The following is a 7,500-nucleotide window of genomic DNA, read 5'->3' as shown; positions in this document are numbered from 1 at the left end:
TTTCTTCGGGTACATAAAATCGACTGGCAACAGAGTCAACCTTTAAAACGACGCCACTGCTTATGTGGTATTTGAACAGATGAACAACACCAAACTCAAGAATAACAAGACAAGATACAACTAAATAAAGCACATGCGCAACATTTCCTACACTCGCAATATATGGTAAAATATTTTAGTTTCTAGAGGGAAACTGAACGCCGTAGATTAGCATTATCTAATGTTGTATACTTTCTCACTGGTTTAGTGGATGATAAAATCTGAGGACAGAAAATATTTCATTTATCGTCGACTCGACGTCATATTTGGCGCGCTGGGAGTTTGACGCCTCGATTCAAGAGCCCCAAGCCCGTCAGTTGTACGTTGACTCGTGGAAGAGAAAGACGTCCCTGCTCACGCTCAAACACTACGCGTTCAAATAGCAATCTCGCTTTCCAGTCCAATTGTGTAACTTCCCTGTTCATAATTGATGTTACTTGTTCTGTTGAAGAAAAAGGTTTAATGCGCCATGGAAGAGACTTAAAGGATGATGGTGTTTAGATGAATTTAAGACAATTTTGTACTCTGCGTTTGTTGATAATGAAGAGTTACCAGCGAACGTGAAAGGTAAGATTCCTAAAACCGTTATGATCAATTTCGTCTTAATCTAAACAATGTATGTTTATCCCACAGTTATCAAATCTGGCCAAGGTGACATGTCTTTGTAATCGAAACGCATACTAACAAAAAACAAATTAGACATGGATTACAAAGGGATATTTTTGCGGTATACTAACAATACAGTTTTCATGGTGATTGTGTGTAATGTCATTTCATTATTGTTTGTGCAATTGGTACCAAGGTTTTATATAGTTCGGAAAACACGCTGTGTGTGTGTGTGTGTGTGTGTGTGTGTGTGTGTGTGTGTGTGTGTGTGTGTGCGTGCGTGCTTGTTACCTAAATGTATTTGTCTAGTTACAGTATACAGAAAAGGACCAACGCGCGTTGGGTCTCGTCTATTGCTCTCCAGTTAGCACCTAGCTTCTAATTCATACATGTTTTACAACTTGGACAAAATTTCCTTTGTCTCTTTCAATCTCTATCACTGTCTCTCTTCCTCTGTCTTTCTCAGTTTCTCTATCTCTCTCTCTTGTTCTCTGTGTGTGCGTGTATGTATGCGTGCGTGTGTGTTTACCTAATTGTATGATGCAAGAAAGGAGCAACACTCGTGAGGTCCCGTCACTTTCTGATTGATCATACCTTTTTGTGTATGTGCACGTCTATATGTGTGTGTATGAGCGTGTGCTGGAATGTGAAGAGCCCCCTTGACGAAATGTCAACCAAAGGTTAAGGACCCAGTCTCACGGATGTGTCCCTAGACATCCATGTATTTGCACAACGCCTCCCTCACTTACTTCGACCGTTGGTTGCGTCTCTTGTAACGACAACTTACGACACAAATAACTACGAGATCGTAACAGACGTCGTAAACGAACGACTCGTTTGTGTGCTTCCCGAACATCTCACAAGAAGGCAGTTCGAACCCTGCCTTTGTGTTTACATATATATATATATATATATATATATATATATATATATATATATATATATATATATATATATATATTATATATATATATATATATATATATATATATATATATATATATATATGTGTGTGTGTGTGTGTGTGTGTGTGTGTGTCTTTTTAAAACACATATCACTTTTAATTCCATGTCATCGCCGACGAGAATGAAGACTCGCTCGAGGGAGACATCCGTAGGAAATTGAACCGTGGACGAGCCGCAGATTCGACCCCAGCTAACCCGTAACAAAGTAACAGTGACTTAAACCATTACGCTATCTCTTGATAGCGTATTTGTTTAAGTCACTGTAGCTTTGCTACGGGTTAGCTGGGTTCGAATCCTCGGCTCGTCCACGTTTCAATTTCCAACGGATGCTTCCATCGAGCGATTCTTCAGTCTCGACTGCGATGGCATGGAATTAAAAGTGATTCGTGGTTGAAAAAAGATATCAATCGATCACTGGGAACCATTCTGTGTATATATATATATATATATATATATATATATATATATATATATATATATATATATATATATATATGTGTGTGTGTGTGTGTGTGTGTGTGTGTGTGTGTGTGTGTGTGTATGGGGAGCAGGTGGCCCTTGACCATCAGCAAGTGACTACCCATAAAACAAAGAACACAAAACAAATAAACGGTACAATAAGATTAGAAATGAACTAAAGACCGCTACATGGAACATCAGAACCTTGTACCAGAGGGGCAAACTAGCAAACATAGAAAGAGAAATGAACAAAATTAAAACAAACATCATGGGATTGGGAGAAGTGAGACGGCCTGAGGTAGGATGTATGGAGACGAGGGATGGCAGTCAGTTAATATATCCCTGAGGAGACATAACATAGAGGTGTGGGTGTATTAATGACAAAAACAGTACCCAAAAGTATGATGGAATATTGGCCCATGTCTGACAGAGTAATAATGGCCAAACTTAGAGGAAAGACTTTTAATATTAACCTGATACAAATATATGAGTGAACAAGTTATGAATATCTTTTATGAAGAGATAACAAAAGTAAAGGAACAATGCAAAGAAGTTAAATTCATTATGGAGGATTTAAATGCTAAAGTAGGGGTAGGTAGATTCGAGGATATTGTTGGACATTATGGCATTGGAAACATAAATGAGAAAGGCACCAGATAGGTTGAATGGTGCACAGAAAAAAGACACAAATCATCATGAACACGTGGTTCAAACACCACCCACGCAAACTATATACATGGAAAACCCCAGGAGACATAAGAACCAAGTAGATTACATAACAGTAAATAGAAGATTCAGAAACGCAGAAACAGGTAAAAATCTATCCAGGGACAGACGGAAACTGATCCTATTCCAGTAGAAGCAACAGTTAACATAAAAATAAAGAAACCACCAAAGAAAATTCATAGTAACAGTAAACAGTTGAAACTAGTAAAGAACACAGAAATCAGAGAACAATTCAATGTAGAAGGCAATAACAGGTATGCAATACTAGAAGATGTAGCAGACGAAACAGAGGTAGGATCAGCTCAGTGGCAATGGACGACACTACAGAAGGCCATGGAAGAGGGGTCAGAAATCATACCAACAAGAGAAAGAAGAAATAAGAAACCATGGGAGACAGATGAGATTCATGAATTAATGGAAGAGAGAAGAAAATACAAGGATAAAGAGAAATACAAAGAGTTTAACGGAAAGGTACATAGCGAATATATAAGAGCAAAAGAAAATGGATGGACGAAAGATGGATAGAAATTGAACACCTAGAAACAAAAGACCAACAAAAGATGAATGAGAAAGTAAAAGAAGTAATAAAAACAAGAAAACAAACAAAATATAGCAATAAAAAAAAAGACGGGACAGTAGAAATGGAAGAAAAAGAAGTGAAGGATAGATGGAAAGGATACATCGGGGAACTTTTTACAGATGTAAGGGAAGAACTAGAGGACACTTTTGATGAAGAGGATCCAGACATAACGGAAGATGAAATAAAAGCAGCACTATCAAAAATGACGAAAAGGAAAGCGATAGGAGATGGAAGGGCAACGGAAATGTTTGAGGCTTTGGGAGATTTTGGAATTAAAATTATGACCAAAATAGCCAGTAAAGTCTATGGAACTGAGAAATTAACAGAACAAGTGTGCCAGTCAGTTTTCATAATTTTACCAAAAGTACATGGGACTTTAGAATGTAGCAAACATAGAACAATTAGTACCATGGACCACTTGACAAAAATAATCATAAGAGTCATTACAAACAAAATAAGGCCAGAAATAGCTGATGAACAACATGGGTTTGCACCAGATAAGGGAACAAGGAATGCAATTTTTGTTGTAAGAATACTAGCTGAAAATATGACAGAGGTGCAAAAATATCTGTGCCTGTTTCGTGGACTACGAAAAGGCATTTGACAAAGTAAGAAACAATTAATTAATAGAGATATTGAAGAAAATAGGGGTAGATGGGAAGGTCATTCGCAAATCTCTATTGGAAGCAAGAAGCAGCAGGGAAACTAGAACTGTCTGATTGGCAAAATATTAAAAGAGGCGTGAGACAGGGATGTGTAATGTCGCCAGACCTGCTTAATTTATACAGTGAGATAATCATGAGAGATATTTACCATCTAAAATGAGTAACAATAGGAGGACGAAATCTCAATAATATTAGGTACGCAGAATCAGAAGCTCAGTTACAGGAATTAGTTATAACGCTAGTAGAAGCAGAGGCCTAACAGTGAATAAAAAGAAAACAGAAGTGATGGTAATGACGAAAAAACAAGAATGTCCAAGGGTAAGAATTCAAGTAGAAGGAAGAATATTGACACAGGTGGACCAATTCATTTACCTAGGAAGCATGTTAACTTGGGATGGGAAAAGCGACGAAGAGATAAAGAGAAGGATAGCCATAAAAAAAAAATCAACAAAGTTAAACAGTAAATAACAAGTAAATTAACATGAGAACAAGAATTTTGTTTTTAAATGTTACATTTGGTCAGTATTATTATAGGGATGTGAAACTTAGGCAATTAGTAAACAAATGCAAGACGGAATAAAAACAGTAGAAATGTGGATTTGAAGAACGATGCTGATAATTTCATGGACAGAATTTAAAACAAACGAAGAAATACTACAGCAAATAGGAACAGAGAGGGAAATAATAGCAACTATCAGGAAGAGACAGTTACACTTTGTAGGACACGTCATGAGAAAACAATAATTAGAACATACGTGCCTGACGGGAAAAATAGAAGGTAAGAAGGCAAGAGGAAGACCACGCAGAAAATATGTAGACGGGTTAAGAACATCTGTAGAAGAAATGACAAATGCCATCTTGTTAAGAAGAGCCATGTGCAGACAGAAATGGAACTCCATGGTGGCCAACGTCCAAGTGGATACGGTAGCCTGGTGAGGTGATATATATATATATATATATATATTGCAAAAATAATCACAAAACGCGTGACGAAAAGATATTGCAGAAACCACAGGGAAATTAAAGTCGGAATACTGAACGTTTTCGTCTATTACGACATCCTCAGAGTACAAAGAAAGAAAGAAATAGAACACAATATTTATACAGAAGAAAGAAAACTGGGAGAGGTCATAGCCTCATAAGACCTTCGGACATTATACATACAACACATTCAATTACATTTCCATTTGTAATTGAATGTGTTGAATGTATAATGTCCGAAGGTCTAATGTGGCTATGACCTCTCCCAGTTTTCTTTCTTCTGTATAAATATTGTGTTCTATTTTTTCTTTCTTTGTACTCTGAGGATGTCGTAATAGACGAAAACGTTCAGTATTCCGACTTTAATTTCCCTGTGGTTTCTGCAATATATATATATATATGTGTGTGTGTGTGTATAAGTATGTATATATAATACATTATATATATATATACAGGGGTTGGAGAAAATAATATGAACACCACACAAAAGAGTACATCTTGGTGTTTGTTGGCAAAACTGCTTCAGGGTAAATAATGCGCCGCGTATGCATTGCGCAGTTTACGTAGCAGGTCTCGTAGGTTATATTTCAGTGTATTACACGCTTTGGTCTGCGACGGTTACAACAAGCGACCGGTGTAATGTGTGATCTCTCAGACTTCGAAAGAGGGCAAATCGTTGGCGCCCGGTTAGCGGGAGCGTCGGTGACGAAAACAGCTGAACTGTTGAACGTTTCCACGGTAATGACAGCATACACAAAACATGGGAAAACATCATCGGCGAAGAGGAATAGTGGGCGAAACCCAAAGTTATCCGACAGAGACCGACGAACATTAAAAAGGATTGTGGCCAGACAACATAAAACAACCGCGGCAAAAGTGACAGCAGAACTCAACACACACCTGAGGAATCCTGTGTCGACGAAAACAGTACGGCGGGAGCTCCACAAAGCTAACATTCATGGTAGGGCTGCAATTGCGAAACAGCTTATAACGGATGCCAACGCTGAGCTGCAAAAGAGGTGGTGCCACAAACATAAAACCTGGACACTTGATGATTGGAAGAATGTGGTATGGTCCGATGAATCAACGTTCACGTTATTCCCTACGAACGGCAGGGTTTATGTATGGAGAACCCCAAAAGAGGCATACAATCTGGACTGCCTGCTTCCTACAGTCAAGCGATTCCATTATGATTTGGGCGGCTATATCGTGGTATTCAGCTGTTTCTCTCATTCACATCACAGGCCGGATGACTGCGAACGAGTATCTCGACATCCTTAATGATGAGGTTTTTACTATGATGAGTGTCTTGCTTCCAGACACAGCCATATAATACGCCCATACACACAGCCAAAATAGTTTAGCCTTGGTTCGTAGAGCATTAGAATATCATCAAACATCTTCCCCGGCCTGCACAATCGCCAGACCTCAGCATAATTAAACCGTTATGGGGAGTTTTAGAGCAGAGAGTGAAGAGCAGATTTCCACCTCCAACATCATTGCAGCAATTGGCGAATGTTTTGATACAAGAATGGGACAACAGTCCGTTGGAAACTATTCGGACACTCTACGAATCCATACCGCGAAGGAATGCAGCTGTTCTACAGGCAAATGGTGGCCCAACACCGTATTGATAAATAAATATTGTGTATTTAGCAGGTGTTCATATTATTTTGTCCAACCCCAGTATGTATATATTGTAAGAGGCTGGTAGATTGAGGTAGACAAGTAGGTAGATAGAGGGGTAGGAGACGAGAAATTCATTTTACGACTTACATGTTTTTAAAACAATGGTCGCTAAAGAAATACGGAATTGCATATTCTCGCTCATCGTCCAATGTTTGTAAATACAAGCTAGGGTATCGATAGAGGTGATGATGTTGCGAAATGTAAACGCTAAACCACTTCCCTTCGTGACAAAAGTGCTTGCGTAAGCAGTATTGCTTGAGACAGTATAACATCCTTTCTGATTGGAGAAAAGGGTGGACGAGGAGAGAAATTGTTGGTGCACGGAGAGGGTGGCACTTATTTGTAACGTTCAAAGTTATTGGGTGAATTAAATAGTTACGTCGAAGCGGACTTGGCTTGGTGGGTGTACAAGGATCCCAGTTGGGATTCCTCGATTGTAATTACTAAAAACCAGTTGTAGAAGTGTGATATTATTCGGAAAAAAAAGAAAAATACGTTTAATTCACCCCACATTGAATGTTATATACTTGACAAAGGATTACAAAGGCGGAGCATGCCGACAGGAGACCTTTTGGTTCATATCTAGGTCGGATGCGAAAAAAAAATAATAAAAAATTGTTAAATAAAAGCTATAATAATGTAAATAACAAATAAATTAGATAAATGCATAGGTATAGTTAGATAATAAACAAACATATAAATAGTAATAAATTGACATATAACTAATAATAAATGAGAATCAAACATACAAATGATAACAAAACAAAAACAAATAATATAAAATAAATTA

The 7,500-nt window shown here is 37.9% G+C and overlaps 1 protein-coding gene across 2 annotated transcripts in view; it reads left to right on the top strand.

Moving 5' to 3' along the window:
* The first annotated feature begins 360 nt into the window (after positions 1–360).
* The window catches only part of LOC143027002 (synaptotagmin-5-like), a 179,925-nt gene continuing 172,785 nt past the window's right edge, over positions 361–7,500 (top strand). For both annotated transcript variants that reach the window (XM_076187835.1, XM_076187826.1), the window contains exon 1: positions 361–606. The gene's annotated coding sequence lies outside the window, so the exon portion shown is untranslated. The remainder of the gene's footprint in view (positions 607–7,500) is intronic.

The sequence above is a fragment of the Oratosquilla oratoria genome, chromosome 1 (assembly GCF_046742065.1).
Source record: "Oratosquilla oratoria isolate Oo_2021 chromosome 1, ASM4674206v1, whole genome shotgun sequence".
Taxonomy (NCBI): Eukaryota; Metazoa; Arthropoda; class Malacostraca; order Stomatopoda; family Squillidae; genus Oratosquilla; species Oratosquilla oratoria.
The sequence above is the reverse complement of the archived record's forward strand: the minus strand, read 5'-3'. Positions and strand labels throughout refer to the sequence as shown.